Raw genomic sequence first — 22,575 nt, forward strand, 5'->3', positions numbered from 1 at the left:
TGATAGAAAGACAATTTTGCTGTGGAAACATGAAAGCATTCCGCATAAATATTAATCATGGGCACTGTTCTGGAGTTAAAGGAGGACAGGCTTATCCCAGGCTCCTGTGGCGATTTCAGTTGCCCAGTGTATACTGATGAGGTTTTCCGACGCAGGGAGCCAGCGTTCTAAATTAAGGTGCTTTTCAGCAAAAAAAACCAGCCACCAGCATCGGGGGGGGGGGGAGGTCCATAAATCCCACTTGCAAAACAAAACGCCATGGCGCCCTCCGGTTCTGTCTGCCCCTCTCATTTTTCTACAACTGCATTTTTTATTTTTGGGAGGGTTGCCTGTTTTAAGAGATTGCTGCTGGCTTTTTGTGTCTGTTTCATCTGTTTTCAAGTGTGGTGTAATAGATGCGTTGCCTGTTTGGGGGCAAGGCTTCTGAGCACTGTCAGCTTTTCCTTCTGGGGAATGGGTATTTTTTAAAAAGTAGAGACATCACCTTGCCAACAAAGGTCCGTATAGTAAAAGCTATGGTTTTAGTGGGTGAACATACTGCCTTGCTTCCAGTTGGTTCATTCCCTGCAACTTCCTGCTGAATGTCTGTAAATTTTCCTACCACTAATTTTCCGGTTTATTCTTCACCATCCCAATCATGCAAGATAATGCAATAACACTGGGGAACCATCAACTAGCAAGCACCAAAGTTAAATGATTTGTGGATGGTCTGGTATAAATCTGCCATTAACACATCATTACTGTGTCAATAGAAGGGGAAGAAATGGAGGCAGTGAGAGATTTTACTTTCTTGGGTTCCATGATCACTGCAGATGGTGACAGCAGTCATGAAATTAAAAGACGCCTGCTTCTTGGGAGAAAAGCAATGACAAACCTAGACAGCATCTTAAAAAGCAGAGACATCACCTTGCCGACAAAGGTCCGTATAGTTAAAGCTATGGTTTCCCCAGTAGTGATGTATGGAAGTGAGAGCTGGACCAGAAAGAAGGCTGATTGCTGAAGAATTGATACTTTCGAATTACGGTGCTGGAGGAGACTCTTGAGAGTCCCATGGACTGCAAGAAGATCAAACGTATACATTCTGAAGGAAAACAGTCCTGAGTGCTCACTGGAAGGACAGATCCTAAAGCTGAGGCTCCAATACTTTGGCCACGTCATGAGAAGAGAAGACTCCCTGGAAAAGACCCTGATGCTAGGAAAGATCGAGGGCTTAAGGAGAAGGGGACGACAGAGGACGAGAAGGTTGGACAGTGTTCTCGAAGCTACCAACATGAGTTTGACCAAACTGCAGGAGGCAGTGGAAGACAGGAGTGCCTGGCGTGCTCTGGTCCATGGGGTCACGAAGAGTCGGACACGACTAAACGACTAAACAACAACACAACCCATTCCACATGCAAATCGTGTGCTTTGCCCCACAGAGCTCTGATCCCTTCCCAAAAGGACAGCTTTAGCTAAACGGAACAGGGCTGGTCCAAGGCATTTTACTGCCTGAGGCGAAAGATATGACGCCCAACTATCTGGAGCAAACCGGACGGACAGCTGGACCTTACTTCAACACTGGCGACAAGACCACATCCTCTGCTTGTGAGGCACTGGGCAAGCTATGTGACACATACACACCAACCCCTCACCTGTGCTTCTCCCCTCCTGCATTCACCGCCTGAGGCGCCTCATTCGACCCACTGTTAGAGCTGGCCTTGCCAGAATGAAGGAAACAGCAGTCTTCTACCTGTTGCTCCAGATTAGCAACCCACAGCCGCATGTGCACCCACACATTTAAAGTGTGTAGCTTTCCTGCAAAGAATCCTGGGAACTGCAGTTTGTAAAGGGTGCTGGGAACTGTAGCTCCATGAGGTGGAAACTACAGTTCCCATGATTCTTTGGACGGGGGGAATCCTCTTGCACTAGTGTTAGTACTCGCCCTACTAATGCAATAAATTAGTTGAATACTGCCCTTACTTGTTTGCCCGATTTTTCACTTTTAAGGCCCAAACTTTTCCCAAAGAGGGCCAGATTTGATGAAGTGAACATACATGAGGGCAGACCAAGGTTGAGCTTTTTTTAGGATTGAACTTCTTGAGCTTTTTTGGGGAATTAACCCCAATAAATAAACTGCCACAGGGACTGGATAAAACCAGCCAGAGGGCCGGATTAGGCCCCCATAACAGACTTGGGCATGCCTGCTTTAAGGGTTTTTTTTTTCATTTTTCATTTGCTTTTGTCTTCTTGCACTTTGTTAAAAGTTATTTGCAGGTTTTAAATTACATTAATATGCTGCGGAGGGGGGTGGGATTACTTTATATTCGTGCTTTCGTATCCCACCCCGCATTCTTTCAGTAAGAAGCAGTTAATGAACACTCTATATAAATGTTTGATCAAGACGCAAATCCTCTTCACAAATCTTATTTAAAAAGGAGCCCGTGTTGAAGTGTTTCTTATTTTGTATATGATACGAATTCTACCTCTTTATTTCATTTTACTAGGCAATTGGTATTTCAAGGCTCATTGCAGCTGAAGAAACAATGTTCTCTCGGTAGCAAGCACTGGTCAAACTTTGAGAGTTTCATCTTCTAGCGATTCACCCAGCTGTGTCATCGTAATACAACAGACAACACCATCTTCCCTCCTTTATTTCTGCACTAAACTCAAGAGTTTGGGCTGAAGGGAAGGTCGATAACAGCTGAACGGAGTCTCCAAATGATCTGAAACCCATTGCGCAAGTTATCACTTGACCGCTCAAGCTTGTGCCCAGCAGGACCAAAGGCCACTTTTTCTCCCAGAGAAAGTGTTTTTCTCAATCTAGTGTTCTTACAAGAGAAGCCACAGATCATTCAACGCAACTGGTCTCTGTGTGAAGCTGCCCTTGTTGATTTGGTTTGGGAACGGCAACCAGGGCAGAATGCCACAGCTGGGCTACTTACTGCAGAATAGCTCAGTTGGTAGAGCACAGGGCTCTTAATCTTAGGGTCATGGGTTCCAACCCCACGCTGGGCAAAAAGATTGCCGAGGGTTGGACTAGATGACCCTCCGGTCCCCTTCCAGTTCTACAATTCTATGGTTCTTTGATCCATTCACACACAGGTAGATAGCCGTGTTGGTCTGCCTAGTCGAAACAAAATAAAAAAATTCCTTCCAGTAGCACCTTGTGTGTTGTTTAGTCTTATCCGACTCTCCGTGACCCCATGGACCAGAGCACGCCAGGCACTTCTGTCTTCCACTGCCTCCCACAGTTTGGTCAACTGATGCTGGTAGCTTTGAGAACACTGTCCAACCATCTTGTCCTCTGTCGTCCCCTTCTCCTTGTGCTCTCCATCTTTCCCAACATCAGGGTCTTTTCCAGGGTGTCTTCTCTTCTCATGAGGTGGCCAAAGTACTGGAGCCTCAGCTTCATGATCTGTCCTTCCACTGAGCACTCAGGGCTGATTCCTTAAGAATGGAGAGGTTTGTTCTTCTTGCAGTCCATGGGACTCTCAAGATTCTCCTCCAGCACCTCAGAGACCACCTTCAGTAGCACCTTAGAGATCAACTAAGTTTGTTATTGGTATGAGCTTTCGTGTGCATGCACACTTCTTCAGATACCACGAAAGCTCATACCAATAACAAACTTAGTTGGTCTCTAAGGTGCTACTGGAAGGATTTTTATTTTATTTTCCATTCACACACATGTAACACCTTTCCTGAAGCTGCTACACAGGTTGCCAACCCCAGCCGACTTTAAGGTTCTGTTACAAGTTGCTGCAAACTTCAGGAGCAGGGAGTGTTCTTGTGATTGAGTCCCCTCCCCTTCCCCCACATGCTGTTCTGGGGGTTCCCCTGACCCCGCCAAGCCAATTTCAGAGGTGCAAGGGTCACATGCAAAGGAGAAGGGGGAAGTCACATTGCACAAGCAGAAGTCCTTGCAGAGAATTTACAATGATGGGGGTGGCTAGGCAAATCCCACCCAGTGACTGTTAAAAGTGGCATAACTGAGTTTTAAAAATATGGGGTGGCTGTGACCATAGGTATGATGGCTGAAAGAGAAATATTTCCATTTCCTAAGCATCAATTTCACAGCTTCTGCAGATCACTAGCTGCCTGGGATTCTCTTGCTAGAAAGCTGCCATAGTCCACATTTCTTAGAACACAATAACCCAGGGGTCCCCAAACTAAGGCCCGCGGGCCAGATAAGGCCCGAGGAACTTGTTTATCCAGAACGCAGCGACCCCCGCTGCCTACTCTTACCGGCGATGCGTGGCTGCCCACTTCCAGGTCGGAGGAGCACTGGAAATAGCTTGTGCGCATGCACAAGTGTTATTTCCGTTGCACATCGGGGTCGGAGGCCTGTGCACATGCGCACAAGCTATTTCCGGTGCTCCGCCAACCCAGAAGTGCGCCAGAAATAGCGTGTGCGTACACGTATGGGCACACGCTACCCACCCTCCGCACAATTGGCGCTGGAAACACCGGCCGAAGGCGCAGTAAGTTTGCTGACCCTTTAAATAACCTGTGCAAGTTTCTAGGGTGGCAGGAAATGATATGGGTTTTCAAATCAAAATCAAAAACCAAATTGAAAATCTTCTCTGCAAATTAGGGCAATTTGTATTGGATAATTTTCCATTTATATTGGAAAATGTTCCGATGCCCTAATGAGGGATCTAATTTGGCGTATTAATTCAGCTTGTAATCTGTAAACGAAGCTTTCAAAAGAAGCACCCCCATGTTAATTTTATTTTGCCTCCCTACACTGTTAGTGTGGTTTAAATGTAGAATGCTTTTCTTGAAATAGGTGCAAAAATCCAGGGACAACAGCAAAGGGGTAATCACCTGAGAAACATTAATTACTCAATTTTTTTTTAAATCGGCGGCTAGCAAGTTTGTCTAATATTGTATTTGCAACTGGTATCCGTTTCATGGAGAGACACTGCCATGTTCACGGACCACAATAAACTAGGGTTTAACATCATTTGTTGTGAACTAGCATGGTATAAGGCTGGGTAGCAATCCTGTTTTTTTTAAAGGGAGCAACAAACAACTATCCTAGCTCAGACATCAAAGGAAACCAACCTTAATTGTGGCTTCCTGCATAGAATCACAGAACTGTAGAGTTGGAAGGGACACCGAGGGTCATCTAGTCCAACCCCCTGCAATGGAGGTATCTTTTTGCCCAGTGTGGGGTTCAAACCCACAACCCTGGGATTAAGAGTCTCATGCTCCACTCAGTGAGCTATCCACTGTCAGTTTATTCCACTTGTGCCACAGGAAGAGCCAAGCAGGGTCCACCAGTAGGCAGGATTCGAAATTAGCAGGGCGCCAGGCACATTTCACGCCTAAAGATTCTCCATTTGCGAGTACCTCCGAAAGTCAGGGTGCCATTTTTTTGCACCTAGTTGACACTCAAGGATTACTGAAATGTATGTGCTCTGAAGCCTCAAAGTATATGTTAAGGATAGACAATATGTTAAGGAGTTTAAGAATAAAGAGTAAGTGTTTTGAAAACTGAAGTACAGTGGTTGCGAACAGGATCCGTTTCAGAGGCCCATTTGCAACATGAAAAGAACACAACCCACAGCGGTGCATCTGCGCACGCGCGGGTGGCGATTTGCCGCCTCTGCACATGCGCGTGACATCATTTTGCGCTTCTGCACATGCACGAGCGGCGAAACCCGGAAGTAACCCTTTCCGATACTTCCGGGTCGCCGTGGGACGTATCCTGAAAGAACGTAACATGAAGCGGACGTAACATGAGGTATGACTGTATGGTACCAATTTTTTTTTATTCCAAACACCAAATTAAACATGTATTAACAAATTCTGTTTAAAATGTGATATGAACAATTTGTCACTTGTGTTAATTGTGTATTAGTTCATGCTTATCAAAATAATAAATAAATAGTGTTTTGCCAACTTCCCCCCCAAAATTGGCAACTAGATATTCTGTTTTGGCACCCACAACCCAGGTCCCAGGAGCCATTTGGCTCCTAGCTTTTCTGTCCCAGTTTCTAACACTGCCTGTGTGTTTGCTCATAACCAGAAAACCATGGTTAGCCAGTAACCCCTGGTTTATTGTGCTGTGCAAACATGGCCACTCTGCCACACGTATGATTCTGTACTTTTAGAGAAGCAGGAATGTCCACTTTATTCATACAGGTACATTCCACACCAGAAAATATCCAACTACAGTGAATGCTTGGGTTGTGAACGTGATCCATGCAGAATGCACGTCCGCAACCCCCAGCGGCGCATCTGCGCACACGTGGATTGCGATTCAGCGCTTCTGCGTGTGCGCAAAGCACAATTTAGTGCTTTTCCACATGTGCGACCGACAAAACCCAGAAGTAACCCATTCTGGTACTTCCATGTTTCGGCGGTCCGTAACTCGAAAAAACGCAACCTTAAGCATCTGTAACCCGAGTTATGACTGTAAGAGGAAGTGCGCCTCCCAAGCAGGCTCATGGCCATGAGCCAAAAATCACTAATGCCAGAAGCACAACATTCAGAAACATGCACCTCTGCATCATGCTTGCAAACGAGCAACTAGGGTATGAATCAGCCCAGCAAAACACATCTTTTCTCACCTCAGGCACTTGAAGATGTTAAAGTTAGCACTTCTTTCTCCAAAATACTTGATAACCCAACATCACGGACAGCAAGTGGCACAGACAGTGGAGTTAGCAAGATTGCAATTTGATTGCCCCGTACCGGAGCCTGTCGCTGACTGAGCCACACAAGACTAAGGCAAACAAGAGAATCTGACTGATTATAAGGAAAATACCTATTGATCAACTATTGCCTACAATTCAACACCGGTAATTGCATTCTGCTCCTCTAAATTCCCCTGGTGAGTAGGAACTGGAAAGGGCTGAGAAGCACGCAGCCGCTCTCTGACAAAGAGATTGGGCTGGTATATAGTAATATACAGTGGTACCTCAGGTTAAGTACTTAATTCGTTCTGGAGCTCTGTACTTAACTTGAAACTGTTCTTAACCTGAAGCACCACTTTAGCTAATGGGGCCTCCTGCTGCTGCCGCGCCGCCGGAGCACGATTTCTGTTCTTATCCTGAAGCAAAGTTCTTAACCTGAGGTACTATTTCTGGGTTAGCGGAGTCTGTAACTTGAAGCGTATGTAACCTGAGGTACCACTGTATTGACTTCAAAATAGGGAAATACGCTGTTACATCAATTATCCCAAATTTTACCACTCTCCAACCCCAAACTCAGGATGAAAACACGGAAGCCAAAACTGGGGGGGAAATATTCCTGCATTGCTCCCACCCCTATCAAATCATTTGGGGAGAAGGCAGACTGAGAGTTATTGCATTCCTACTTTCCCAGTGACAAAGCTCCCAGCACATTGATTGAGGCGGACGACCGCTTCTTCTCCTCCTTACCCTTTTGAAAATAAGATAAATAAAATCTAGTACCGCTCTTTATTCTTTGCGATTTCTTTGTGCAAACAGAGGAAAATTTGAGCAAAGCCTTCGGAGGGCGCGAGGTGTCGGGAGAGAGAGAAAAGGGAACGCTTTATTCGGAAATGACTAGTCCTCTGCCATAAACAATGAGTCTCAAGAATGCAAATGAGTTTCACTAAAAGCAAAGAAATACAAGCGCCTTCCCTGGGAGAGGATGAAAGTTGAAAGTGGGAGGGAGGGTCGAAATATATATATAAAGGAGATGAAAGGCAAGAAATCGAAGTCTAAAATCGAAGTCTAAACAAAATTAAGACGGGGAGAGTCTACGCTGGGCGGGAGCCGCAGAAACCGTGAGATTAGCCATTTCAAAAAAAAATTGAGGCTGGCTGGCTAATAGGCAGCACTTGGGGAAGGGGGACAACTTAACATGAAACCAAGGTGGAGAGTGAGGGGGTGGAAATACAATTAGCGGGCAGAAAATGGAATTTTAGAAGAAAACTGAGCGGGGAAACAATTTAATCCACGCTGAAAGAAAAGCTCAAGAGGCATTCAAGATATTTCAGAAGGATCTCGGGCAAGGAGGTGCACGTAGCTTAGTGGTAAAACACCTGGTTTGCATGCAAGAGGTCTCAGGTTCGAATCACTCATACAGTGGTGCCCCGCAAGACGAACGCCTTGCAAGACGGAAAACCCGCTAGACGAAAGGGTTTTCCATTTTGGAGGCGCTTCGCAAAACGAATTTCCCTATGGGCTTGCTTCGCAAGACGAAAATGTATTGCGAGTTCCTGCGGGGGTTTTCCCCCTTTCCCCCCCCTTTTCCTAAGCCCTAAGCCGCTTATCAGCTGATCCGCTAAAAGCCGCTAAACTGCTAATAGCGCTAATCCGCTAAGCTGTCAATGAATGGGCTTGCTTCGCAAGACGAAAAAACCGCTATACGAAGAGCTTCAGTAGCATAGGGCCTCATCAAACCTAAATCTGGCCCTGTTCCTACCCATGACAGAAAACAAGACTTGCTCCACCTTCTGAGCCAGGCTTTCACATATATGAGAAACACTATCTTCTGACCTCTTCTCCAGACTAAACATCCCCAGTGCTCCTCATGGAACTCCCATCTCCCAATTCATTACCAACTATGTCAAACTCTCCTGGACATGTTCCAGTGCGTCGATATTTTTATGAAACAGCAGCACCCAGAAGAGGGGGCAATACCCCAGGCAGCAGGTGGTTCTAACAAACCATAATTAAGACTAGACACGACTTAGGCTTTCATCCAAACCCTAAACGGCAGGAAGTGGAAGCTTCCAATTTCCTCCTTGAGGCCAGGGCAGCACAAAAGCTGAAGGGGCACTTCAGATTTCATAGAATTGTAGAGTTGGAAGGAATACCTTGAGTCATCTAGTCTGACCCCCTGCAAGGCATGAATCTTCGGTAGATGCAAAAATCCACAGTAGGCTTACCAAGAAGAGGATGTATGCCTGTACGTGCACAAAATATGTGCACCAGCTCTGCCTAAGTTTAAGTTAGACCATTGGCCCACAGATCCCAGAGCTACTTACACAAACAGACAGTGGCTATTCAAGGTCTCAGGCTGCAATGTTTTCCAGCCTTGTTGCTTGGGATCTCACCACAAATGTTAAAGCATTTCCCTTAAGGCTTTTTTGCAAAACGCACCCACACCCACACTCCCCGTGTACTTTGCTTAAACCTGCCACAGAATTTATCCCTCCTCCCTGCCAGTCTCTGATAATCTTATCCGTTTAGAAAGAAACTTTTTAAGCCTGCAGATTAAGGATTTATTTGATAATTCCATGCAGCTGGTTCTATGAAGTTTGTTAGCAGAAGGGGGGGGGGGGGGCAGAGAGGAACTGCAGACTTTGGCTCAGTGCAGAACGGAGTTTGATGGGCCAATGGTCTGAAAAAGCATAAGGCAGCTTCCTGGTGTTGTTCTAAGGGCAACTAAAATGATAGAAAGATTGGAGCGTCTTCCCTAAGGGAAAGACTGTAAAGAATCTGTGAGATTTTAAGGGGGAGGTGGGGGGGGTGTCCAAAAGGAGATATGGCAAAGATCTATAAGATTAACAATGGTATTGAACGCAGGAATTATTTCTCCCTTCTCTAACCGTAAAAAATTGGTTCACTCATTGAAGCTGGTCAACAATGGACTCGGGACTTAATGGACGACTTTCACATTACGGATAGGGGACCTATGGCACTCACTGCCACAAGATGCAGTTGGTGGTCTCCCTGACAACTCTTGGCACCCTTAAACTACAGTTCCCAGCATTCCTAGGGGAGAAGCCCCGACTTTCCAAAGTATATAATGCAGACGGGACCCGGAAACTTGCCATTTGTTCCTCTGCCTGTAGATTCTGATGGCTCTCCTGCGATCGCTTCTTGCTATAGGCATGATGACAGCCATCGAGAGGCTAATTTATTTCCAAAATAACTCATAAACTCAAGCCAGCCTGGAAGCCCTCAGCGCTGCAGGCAAGTGCAACAGCTCTCGGCACAATTGGTTTTGGCACGGCATCCTAGAACAGCACGCGAGGAGCTCCGTGACGTGCCGAGGGAAATGTTCTTGCGCAGAGAGGAATGATTGAATCTAAACAAATAGGGAGACCCATGGGAGGGGGGATTGCCAGACGCTTTTACCCAGAAACTGCTAGGCACGGCTTCCTAGACAGTCCCCACTCAGGGAGTTTACAATCCACGCTAAACAGAAGGCAGGGGAGAGGAGTTAAGGATTAACAAAATGTGTTAACCAGATGGCTACGGAGATGCGGGCGAGCTGCAGATGGCTGAAACACAGCCTCGCCGAAGAACCGGGCCAAGTTGGTCTTAATTAACTTATCTAATTTGCTACGGTAGCGACGGCCATTGGTCTCGATGTTTTGTTTTTTAAGGAAGCCATGTGGCTCATGCTTGATTTGTCTATCAGCGGCTATAGGCCAAGAAATCTGAACAGAGTGTGTGCCCTGCTTTCGCCAAGATCCTGCCTGGCCACTGTGAGAACAGGATTCTGGAGAATGTGGGCCACTGGCATGATCCAGCACAGAACTCTACTTATGTTCTAAAGTGAAGCAGTATCCACCAGCCACTTCAGATATCTCATAGAGACATCTCTTTCCTTGACACATAAGACTCGCTTCTGTCACTGATGCTTTGATAATACTGTTCGTGTTTGGATCTCTGCTTTTCTCCAGCGTCCTCTCCAGAACTAATTTCAAGGGGGGTTGCAGGGGGAGGATGGGGGGAAAGCCCCCATTGCACAAGCAAAAGTCCTTGTGCAGGGGTTCCACTGTCCTTAGTCAGGGATTCAACTGATGCACAAAGCTAAGAGGCCCACCTGTTGTCCTGCCCACTATGGCCTCTGGCCATGCCCATCTATGACATGTAGCCTCTAGAAGATAGATAGAGAAACGTTATTCGCATTAGCCAACGGCCATAGCAACACAAAACAAGCAATATATACAAATAAAATATATGCAAATAAAAAAGACAGCAGTGGGTAAAAAGGGCAATCAAATGACCAAAGTTGTCATTCAGATAAAGTAAAGGTAAAGGACCATTAGGTCCAGTCATGATGACCGACTCTGGGGTTGCAGCACTCATCTCGCTTTATTGGCCAAGGGAGCCGGCGTACAGCTTCCGGGTCATGTGGCCAGCATGACTAAGCCGCTTCTGGCGAACCAGAGCAGCACATGGAAACACCGTTTACCTTCCCGCTGGAGCGGTACCTATTTATCTACTTGCACTGGTGTGCTTTCAAACTGCTAGGTTGGCAGGAGCAGGGACCGAGCAATGGGAGCTAACCCCGTCACGGGGATTCGAACCGCCGACCTTCTGATCTGCAAGTCCTAGGCTCTGTGGTTTAACCCACAGCGCCACCCGCATCCCTTAGTGGCCCTTAATCTCACTGCACCCTCAATAATCCTAGCAACCTTTGCTGTTATCTGTTCCTTTTGATCTGATAAAAGAAAGAACAATGTGGCCTCAGATGGGCAGCCCGGGATGGTAAGTAAGAGTGGGGTAATGATCTCATGTGAGGTAATGTGAGGGCGATCTGGCTGCGATATCTGTCACCCCATTGATCACCAGGGGTGATTCAGCTGATCTGGCTGGCTAGGCAGGTGTCTCCTTCCTCCCTCACCGCTCCGTGTGCATCCCTCCTGAAGCTGCGTGCTCGGTGGAAGAGGACGACCATCCCAGATAGAAGGAGTGGCCTCTAGAAGGTTGCCTACAAGGGAATGCAGCCCTCAGCCTGGAAAATGGTTCCCGTGTTTTAATGGCACTCACCACCTGAGTTTGCTGATAGGACTGTCTCAGACTGGCTGTACACAGAGTTATGTTGGGAGGAACCAGCTGGGAAACCTCCAAGGGAAGAAGGTTCAGATCCTGGGAAGTGGTGGTGGGGTGATGATGAGCGGTCAGAGGGAGAAGGCTGGAGAGTGGAGGTGTCAGGAGCTGAAGAGGTAACGGGGTTTAGTGAGCAGGAAGAGGCTGTGGCAGAGGGAAGTGCAGAATCAGAGGTAGAAAAGGAAGCAGAAGAGGAGGGAGGCCAAGAGGCAGAGATGGGTCTGGCTGGTGAAGAAGACAGGGTGTCTCCCCTTCCTGCTGTAACCAACTCCCCTCCCACCTGGTCTCACAGAACCAGAAGAGGCATGAAGCGAAAGGAGCAAAGGCATCAGCAATACAGTGGTACCTCGGGTTACAGACGCTTCAGGTTACAGACACTTCAGGTTACAGACTCCGCTAACCCAGAAATATTACCTCAGATTAAGAACTTTGCTTCAGGATGAGAATAGAAATCGTGCTCCGGCGGTGCGGCAGCAGCAGGAGGCCCCATTAGCTAAAGTGGCGCTTCAGGTTAAGAACAGTTTCAGGTTAAAAACGGACCTCCGAAATGAATTAAGTACTTAACCCGAGGTACCACTGTATCATCAGCAGGGAAGCCAAAATGCATCGGAACAGGACTTTGGGTTTGGAGCTTGGCTACCAAATGGTGGTGTGCAGGGCAATCCTGACATCTCCACCGCCTGGAGTTGCCTGCCTGGGGATGCTTGGATCTGGGCCGTTTTCACACACTAGCAGCACATCCTGCAGAATTCTACCCGTGATATCTTACTGGCACAATCAGAACAAATTTCAGGAACTAAAACGTCATATTGAAAAATATGACTTCCGAGCCGTCTGGCCCCAAAACGGCAACTAGACATTCTGTTTTGGCCATTGCAACCCTGGTTTAAGGAGCCATTTGACGCCTACACCTGAGTTTCTAACGCTGAACACACTTCTTTGCTGCAACGCCTGCCGCCCTGTTGTAGATACAGAGCCCAGAAGAATGAGCTCAGCAACTCCAATACGGCAACTACAGAAGCACAGGTATTGTCCTTATCTGGGGTGCCTACAGCAATGGGGAGACTGCACTTCATTGCGTCTACCTGAGCACAGCACCTCATTTGCATGCCTCTTTCATCTAGGGGCAAGAAGATCCCATTTCGCCGTTTCAGATCCTGACGCATGACAAACACATCCAGGTCTGTTCCCGCCAGCAAGCTAACCGGGGCCTTGAGTGTTTGGAAAAGTAATTACATTGCTTAGCCCACATCTTGTTTTGCTCATTCCACCACAATAACAGTCCTTGCATTTCTAAGCACACACAAGCAGCGCCCGACTAAGTGACTGGAAGGGTAGATCAGGCACATTCCACTTACGCCTTCCCTCTCCGATGCTTCAGTAACACACTGCGGTCCAAAGGCAACAGAAGCACAAGGCTAGGCTGGCTAGAGCTGCTCCCTGTTTCTAGTAAAGAAAAAAAAATGGGTTCCTGAAATTCATTCCGATAAAACATTGCAGGCAGAATTCCACAGGATGTGGGATTAGTTCCAACCTGGCGCCCAACATCTCCATCATCTGGAGGTTCATGCGTACCAAGATCCTTGGATCTTGACTGTTGCAAGTTACCTACAGCCAAGTACAAAAGGTGCTGGGCTAATTTCCAACACTGAATTCAGCCTACGGGAACCTTCTGGCGGCTCCATCGCTGCGAGAAGTGAGGTTACAGGGAACCGGGCAGAGGGCCTTCTCGGTAGTGGCATCCGCCCTGTGGAACGCCCTCTGGGTCAAGGAGATAAACAATTATTAGGACCTTCCGTAGACATCTGTATCAGGAGGTTTATAATGGTTGATATTTTACTGTGGTTTTATAATTTGTTGGGAACAGCCCAGAGTGGCTGGGGCTACCCAGTCAGATGAGCAGCATATAAATAATGTATATTATTATTTTATTATTATTATTATTATTATTATTATTATTATTATTATTCACGCTGTGCATGTGTCGTCATACACCTGGCAGTCAATGCTAGACAGCTGCTGCATTCAACTTGATGGGCCGCAAGTTGTGTAAGTCAAATCCTATGCCACTATGTAACCCAAGTGGACCAAATCATATTTCCTTTTCAGATCTAAAGCACTGAGCCACATCTTTCAAGTTTATGAGTTCAAGAGACACTTAATCTCCTGGATAGCATCAACCTCCAGTTCAAAGGAAGCATCCAACAACAGATGGAATTGGCACTACTGACAATATCACTCCTTCAGACATTAAAAGCCGCAGAGACTCGTGTTCACCTAACAGGCTGGATGTTTTGCGATGGGCTTTTGGCACAACTAAAGTATTATTGGGGCGGGTGGGAAGTGTTATTATTATTAAGGAAGTGTGTGATTTACAAAAAGAAAAAAGATGGGCTCTGTCAAACTCGGAATATCTTTTTAAAAGGAGGGAAAGTTGTAAATTAAACTTGGCTCAATAAACAATTCACATCTGTGCCCTCTTCGAACTGCCAAACTGTGCCTAGAAACTCAACCAAAGCTGCACTGCTCACATTCAGAGCGGATTATCCTACCAATTATTAGGGTTCTCCTTTTAATAATCTCCCGACATTCTTTAGTAGGCTGTTTTAATATGAGCCTTCTGACACCCCCCCCCCCCCCTTTTCCTTTTCAATTACAACAATTCTGGCGGTTTAGGACATTTAATTCTTAAAGCCTAACAATGTAGCTCTCTTTTTCTTTCCCAAGTACGCCCGGCTTAATCTCTTCAAAGCACTTAAGAACTATTTTCGGACGACGGCAACTGTACCGCCAAACAGCTAAAGAGCGGATCTACGCACGCTTGCTAGATTAGCAACCTCATCTTAAGCAATGGGTCTGGAACACAGGATGCTATCTTAGACAGAGTTGGACCTTAATCCATCTGGCTCAGTACCGTCCACACTGAGTGGAAGTGACCCTCCTGGGTTTCAGGCAAAGGGACATTCCCAGCCACAGCTGAAGAGGCTAAGGAATGAGCCTGGGTCCTTCTGCTTGCAAGAAAAATACTTTGCCACCAATGTTCTCCAACATCTAGAAGTTCTCCAACATCTTCACCAATCTGGGGCTCTCCGGTTGCCTTTTTAGACTACAATCCCCATGCTGGGTGGGCCTGATGAGAGGTGTAGTCCAAAACAGCTGGAAGAACTCACTGCCCCCTTGGCCATTAGGTGTCTACATTTTTTACTCCCTTGAAAATTACAAAGTGCTGAAACAGGAAGTTGGAAGAGTGACCCTCTTTCCCACTTCCTTTTACAACTCTATGTGCTTTCCAAGGCTCAGGTTAATTCTACAGGATCTTATACTCAGAGCTCTTGAAAAAGCAAAGGGAGCACGTACACATATTCTCTGGTTTTTTTTGGGGGGGGAGGGGAGAGAAGTGAACAAAGGGGGTGGTGCCCACAAACCTTAAATGTTTGGAAACCCCTGAAGCTCTGAGCACAATGGGCCAATGATCTGACTCCGTTGCAATGTTCAAAATGCAATTACAGTGGTACCTCGGGTGACATACGCTTCAGGTTACAAACGCTTCAGGTTACAGACTCTGCTAACCCAGAAATAGTGCTTCAGGTTAAGAACTTTGCTTCAGGATGAGAACAGAAATTGTGCTCCAGCAGCACGGCGGCAGCAGAAGGCCCCATTAGCTAAAGTGGTGCTTCAGGTTAAGAACAGTTTCAGGTTAAGTACAGACCTCCGGAACGAATTAAGTACTTAACCTGAGGTACCACTGTACAGTGATACCTTGGTTTACAACCATAATCCGTTCTGGAGGTCCGGTTGTAAACCAAAACAGGTTGTAACCCAAGGCGCGCTTTGGGGCCTCCAAAAAAAAATGGGTTGTAATCCAAAAAAAGGGGACACACACTTCAGGGTTTGACGCAGTTGTAATCCAAAACGGTTGCAAACCGAGGTACCACTGTATGTGAAATTCTCTTCCGCTTCCAGGTCATAATTAGCTTCTTAGGATCACAATGCTTCAATAAATGTATAGAAGAAACAGAGTTCCCCTTATACGCAATATTTAAAGAGTGAAACCAACCACATGGGCCAACTGTGCAGCTGCCCGGGTTGCCAAATATCTACGGGTGCTGGATTCAGCAGCCAGGTAAATGTCTTTGGGAGGGTGTACCTGCCTGCCTCTTAGATTTGCCCACTCCCCCCCCCCCATTCTCATTAGCAAATTGTGGGGTTTTCAATCTGTGTTAGTGACGGCAGCCAAGAATCCGAGGGTATTGTTTTCCCCACATTCCGTAATGCGGAGCCCCACAGGGTCCTAGCCGAATGACTGAAATTAAAAAAGGAAGTGAGAAAAGAGGGTTTGATTAAATCCTGGATCATGGTTAACGTGCTGTTGTCAAGCTGCCCAGCATCCAATAAAACCAGGGCAAGGGAGCCAAGAACCTTAGACACACTGGTCTTAAAGGCACCACGGCCACATCATCAGCTCTAGAACACCGTCAATGTGGCACCCTCCAGATGTTTTGGACTACGGTTTCCATCAGCACCATCCACGGCGAGTTCAAAACATCTGGAGCAGCGATTGTAATTCACCCGGTGACAGGCGCCCTTTGTACCTGGCTGTCGGCTGCTTGCGACCAAGTGAGGATGCCCAGTATGGCGCCTGATGTCTCCACCACTGGAGGTGTATGCCTGGAGATCCTTGGACCCAAACTGTTTCCACAGGCTAGAGCACACAGCCTGTAGAATTCTACAGTGGTACCTCAGGTTAAGTACTTAATTCGTTCCAAAGGTCTGTACTTAACCTGAAACTGTTCTTAACCTGAAGCACCACTTTAGCTAATGGGGCCTCCTGCTACCGCTGCGCAGCATGATTTCTGTTCTTATCCTGAAGCAAAGTTCTTAACCTGAAGCACTATTTCTGGGTTAGCAGAGTGTGTAACCTGAAAGCATATGTAACCTGAAGCGTATGTAACCCGAGGTACCACTGTATCTGTTGTATTTTATCTGCACAATCAGAACGAATTTCAGGAACCCAAATTCACCTTGAAAAACACGACTTTCTAGCCGCCTGATCCTGGCCCTGCCCTCTCGAACAACAGGAAGCAATAGTCTGCTCCGCCTTCTGCCCTTCAGATGTTGAAAAGAGGCTGCGTCTTGGCTCCTTTGCCAATCATTCCCGGATCTCTGAAACGCCCCTACTCATCAGCTTCCTTCCTGCTGCCAGCTCAGAGCCCTGCCTGTACTTAAAGCTTTGTAAAGTATTCGGTGTCAGGTTTACATTCTCTTTGCCTGCCTCCCACACCTTTGCCACACACAGCCTGAAAAACAGGGACCTGGAGAAGCGATGTCCCACCACACTTTCGGCAAAGGATGGGGAACTTTTGGCCTTCCAGATGATGATTTTCCCCCCCTTGAAGCTTGCATTTGTTTTATTGGATGCTTTAATGAAAAGAACAGTTGAAAAAGGAAGTGATACGCCCTTCATCCCTGACTGTTTGGTTGGTCAAGCTTAGCTGAGGCTGATGGGAGTTGTAGTTCAGCAGGACCTGGAAGGACAAAGGTTCCTCACACCTGGCCTATAGGGAGGGGAAGCAGGTGGAACTTCCATCATGGCTGTGCGAAGAGGGATGGGGGAGCCTGCTGCCACCTCCCCAAACGAAACCAGTCCCGAGCACAATGCAATACAGGTTCCCCAACTGAAAAACACAAAGTTGGTACAAAAACACAGGCGGGAGGTTAAAAATAACTCTTAGGTCAATGGGAACGCACAAATTCCCTTCTCTTTTCCTGCTGCAGGCTCCCCTCCTTCAAACCAGAATGGGGCAATGCTCAGAGAAGGGGTTGCCTTCTCTACACTGGCTCCCAGTACGTTTCTGAGCACAATTCAAAGTGTAGGTGTTGACCTTTAAAGCCCTATACGGCCTCGGCCCAGTATGCCTGATGGAGCGTCTTCACCCCCATCGTTCTGCCCAGACACTGAGGTCCAGCTCTGAGGGCCTTCTGGCAGTTCCCTCCCTGAGAGAAGTGAGGTTACAGGGAACCAGACAGAGGGCCTTCTTGGTATAGGCACCCACCCTGTGGAACGCCCTGAGATAAACAACTACCTGACATTTAGAAGAAATTTGAAGGCAGTCCTGTTCAGGGAAGTGTTTAATGTGTGACATTTTAATGTATTTTTAATCTTTGTTGGAAGCCGCCCAGAGTGGCTGGGGAAACCCAGCCAGATGGGCAAGGTACAAATAATAAATTATTATTATTTATTTCCCTAAAGTGAAAGTGGTAAGATCACTTGCCAACTACTTGATAGACCTGACGGAGCCCAATTTGAGAAGAGTGTTTACCATGGCCCGTTTCCATTCTATACCCACAGCCTTCCTGCAGGGGATTTATTCTAAGACCCCTATTACTCAGCGTCTATGTCCATGCACAATGAATGAAGTAGAGGACTTCATACATTTCTTTTTCTACTGCCCTATTTATGAGCTAATAAGAACTAAGCTCCTCCGCTTGATCCTGTCCACCATTACATCTAAGGAAGACTGTTTGAAATCGCTTCTTGTGGATGCAAATCCCCAAGTTTCACGTGGGGTGGCAATCTTTATAGTGCAGGCCTTGAAACTCAGGTCTACTCTGACTGGGTAGTGTGCCCTAGACCTGGACCTGTTTTAATTCTTTCATTACCTTTTTAACCTAATTTTTTAGCCTATTTTGGGGCCATTTTATGCTTTATATACATCCGCTTTCTAGATTCCCGGCCCCGGCAACTAATTCTTTACATTATTGTCTTAGGGTAATTTAAATGTCATAACCCCAGTAATATCGCTTTGAATTTTGTTTGGTTACTTGTCTATAGCATTTTTGTTTTATCCTGCTATGGCTGTATGCTAATGCAATAAAGGTTTGATTGATTGATTGATATTATTGCCAACATAGCACCTATGTGCCCACTAAGGCCATCCCTAATGCCCTCCTGGTACCCCCGCTCTCACCCCACCAGTTGACCAGGAAAGTTTTGAAAGTAGTATTACATTACTGCATAGGCAATAAAACAGGTTGCAGCACATGTCTAGGTGTGCAAGAGAAGTGGGGTGCATTCAGAACAGATTCTCCGGTGTGCAAATGTGCCCATGGGCAGAAAAAGGGTGGCAATGCCCGGATTCAAATCCACACCACAGGAACAATACCTTTCGCACAATAAGTTGATGTAAATCAAGTCAGTGAAAGTTAAGCTGGCAGATCCAAACTCTGTTCAGCAGCGGGCTTGCTTTAGGGTGGCAGAGCCTGGCAGAGGCAAAACAAGCCTTTAAAATAGTGTTTGAGTGACACTGCCCTTTTTGCCGGCTTAAAATTATTATTACTACTACTACTACCACATCTGACTGAGTTGCCCCGGCCACTCTGGGCAGCTTCCAACATAATATAAAAACACAACTAAACATCAAACATTAAAAACTTCCTTACACAGGGCTGCCTCCAGATGTCTTCTAAAGTCAGATAGTTGTGTATTTCCTTGACACCTGATGGGAGGGCATTCCACAGGGCGGGTGCCACTACCGAGAAGGCCCTCTGCCTCATTCCCTGTAACCCTACTTCTCACAGTGAGGGAACTGCCAGAAGGCCTTCGGAGCTGGACCTCAGTGAGGTTGGAGCTGGGGGTGGCAATGCTCCTTCAGGTATACTGGACTGAGGCCATTTAGGGCTTTGAATTGTGCTCAGTTACATACTAGCAGGCAGCATAGGTCTTTCAGGACTGGCATTATATGGTCCCAGCAGCCACGCCCAGTCACCAGTCTGGCAGCCGCATTCTGGATTACTTGTAGTTTCTGAGTCACCTTCAAAGGTAGCCAGGGTTGCCAGGTCATGTGACCAAGATGAAGTGGCCTGGGATCCTGCCTGAGATCCCTCTCTGTTCCTGCCACCACCTCACATCCCCAAACGCCCCCTTTTTCAGAGCTGGCTTAAGCTGAGCTGGGATGGGGGAAGATAAAGCCCAGCTCTGCCAGGAACTTCCTGGCTCAATCCCAAACCCACTCATCCCAGTGGATTTTGCTATAGGATCGCATCCTAAACCACAAAGCTCACTGCAAGAGTTCAGACCAGTCGCTCTTTCCCAGCATAGCCTACCTCACAGGGCTGTTGCTTGGATAAAACGGTAGGAACCATGTGCATTCCCTTGACCTCCTCGGCAGTGGCGTAGCGTGGGTTGTCAGCACCCGGGGCAAGGCAAGTAATTTGCGCCCCCTAACCCGTGGATTTGCGCCCCCTAACCCTAACCCCCAGATGTTGCGCCCAGTGCGGCCGGGCCCCCCTGCACCCCCACGCTGCGCCACTGCTCCTCGGAAGAAAGGGCAGGATATAAATGCAATAAAGAAAATCATACACCTTGAGCATAATATTAACCGAAGAAATGTGTGCCTGACGAATGTCACTGTGTCCAAAGATCAAAAGCAGTCGCCAGTTTCACAGCTACTGGAGCGAAAATGATAAAGCAGCCTTTGGTGTCCCACTAACCTCAACTTATTGGGCTGTTACGCTACGACTTCTTCCCCTTTACTCATATTTCTTAGGGCCAGGCTAAATTTGATTTTAAAAGAACTACAGTTCCCAGAGTCTCATGCAGCGCTGCTATATTCATCAAGTCTCTTGTTTCAAGTTCTGCTCCCCAAAACTGCACTAAATCTTAAAGGTGCTTAGGATTTGCAACGCGACTAGGCGTAACATATGTCGCTGAACATAGCTGGGCTTACATCCGAGGAAAACATCCATGAGACGCCCCTGCCTAAGCAAGGTGCAGTCCTGATCTCCGCTCCCCCAAAACGCAGCCAAGACCTACTTTAAAAGGGACCGGGAAAATCGTCCCAGACATGCAACAGCGCAAAGTCCAAAACACGCTGGCGGGGGTAAAAAGGAGAGAGGGACGGCTCCTTCTTGGATCAGCAGCAAAGCGGCGTTACGTGTACGGATCCTCCTCTCTCCCTCAATCGGGGCTGGGGAAGTCCTGGCCAAGTTGCGCAGGAAGTTCCAGCCTGCACGACTCCCCATTTCGATCCACACAGCAACTCGTCTCTTGGAGATCCGCTTACTAGGGGGCTTACAAAGCCGAGCAGCTGCGCGTCTGGAAACTGACTTAAAGGGGGGGGGTGGAGGGAGGGACTAGTCTCCGGGTCGCGATCAGGGCAGCAACTTGATCCGCGACCCCCTTTTAACCCTCCCCTCCCCTCCACCCACCTCCCCTCCCAGCTTTAAACACGCCTCTTCCCTTTGCTTTGCAAAGTTTCCAACGGGACTCCCGCCTCTCGCCTTCCTTGCAACCCGAAAGAGGCCTCATCCCGCCCAAACACACTCAACTCTTTCTCTGCCCTCCGATTTCCACGCGTTTTGAAACCTCGCGCCACTTTTCCTGCGCCCCCTAGGCTCCCCCCTCCAAAAAAAGGAGCTTCAATCCTACCTAACGCACGCTTTTCTTGGAAGGCTCCCCCCTCTTCGCCGGCACCGCGGAACTCCCCGCCGAGTAAACACCGGGGTGAACTCCCACGCGCGCGCCCTATGCACGAGTTCAGACGACCTTCTACTCTCGAGTAAAGCGCGCCACGTAGTCTCGGGCTACAAACCCAGGCAGCGCTTTCCTCCTCCCCCCCCCTCCTCCCGGGGCCCGGACTTGGCCCTCCTTTGGCGCAAAGGCTTTGGGGAGGCTTGCAATCGGGTTGTTTTTACGCAGGGCGCAAAGTGCGCTGCTGGGCTCGGGGCGGCTCCTACTCGTGAGTAACCAGCATGCACACGCGCTTCTCCCCCCCCCCCCAGGACTTACGCCGCCTGCGGAATCTACAGCTGGGAAAGAAAGTCCCGGGCAGGCAGCGATCGGGGCTGCGGGTGTCGGGTCTTTGGCTTCTTTTTAAATTTTTGGAGGAGGAGAGAAGAACGGAGATCGCCGCGCTCCTGCAACTTGGCCGCCCCGCCTGGACTCACCACCGGCGCGCACGTGCGGGCGCTCCAGCCGCTTCCCGGCTCGGCTCAGCCCGATGGACGTGGCACAAGCGGCGGCGGCGGCGGTGGCGCAGCTCCTCCCCGGCCCAGGCGCGCAACGCACGAGGCTCCTCCCGGCTCCGCTCGAAGCCGCAAGCGGGACGCCCTCTGCCGAGCGAGCGCCGCCTGCGCCCCCTGGCCAAGCGAGTCCAGCGCTTCGTTGAGCTGCCGCCTTGCTCTGGTCTGGAAAGCTTCGTCTCCTCCTGCTTTCCTTGTTGCTCCAAGCGCACGATCGCCAAGTCTCTTTTACTGGGAAGCCTCCGGCGTAAAATGTGTTTGCGCTCCCCACTAAGATTTAAACTTGCAGGCGATCGATCGCGGTGTGTTAGGCAGAGGGGTATGATGATGAAGAAGAAGAAACACGCAGGGATTTGATTTGATTTTTTTAGATTCGTGACCCATCTCTGGTCTCCTCTCACCCACTGGTCTTTATTAAGGCAGGCATTTCGCGTGAAATATTAAAGCGGAGGAATAGATTCATTTGTTTTTTGAAGTCCACCCCGCACATTTGAACACAGAACCAACTTCAAAAAGGAACCTGTGAGCAGAGGAAATCAAACGCGGGATCTAAAAATACTTCTCTTCCTTTCGAATTATTTATATCCCGCGTTTTGCCCAAGCAATCAAAGCAGCATGGCACATCCAAATAAAAATATACTAGTAATAAACATCCCCTTCATGGATCACTGCCCCTTCATGGATCATTGCCTTGCCGTGGCGAAGGGGCTTGAAGAACTCAGAGAAGCTATGAACTATGCCGAGCAGGGCACCCAAGATGAACAGGTCATAGTGGAGAGTTTTGACCAAACGTGATCCACCTGGAGGAGGA

The 22,575-nt window shown here is 47.9% G+C and overlaps 1 protein-coding gene across 2 annotated transcripts in view; it reads right to left on the reverse strand.

Moving 5' to 3' along the window:
- SMCO4 (single-pass membrane protein with coiled-coil domains 4) overlaps positions 1-21,795 on the reverse strand; it is a 48,263-nt gene extending 26,468 nt beyond the window's left edge. The window contains exon 1 of one of the 2 annotated variants that reach the window (XM_079974262.1): positions 21,690-21,795. The gene's annotated coding sequence lies outside the window, so the exon portion shown is untranslated. The other variant, XM_079974261.1, reaches the window with a different exon arrangement.
- Between the last annotated feature and the right edge of the window lie 780 nt (positions 21,796-22,575).

The sequence above is a fragment of the Podarcis cretensis genome, assembly GCF_951804945.1.
Source record: "Podarcis cretensis genome assembly, chromosome: 4".
Classification (NCBI taxonomy): Eukaryota; Metazoa; Chordata; class Lepidosauria; order Squamata; family Lacertidae; genus Podarcis; species Podarcis cretensis.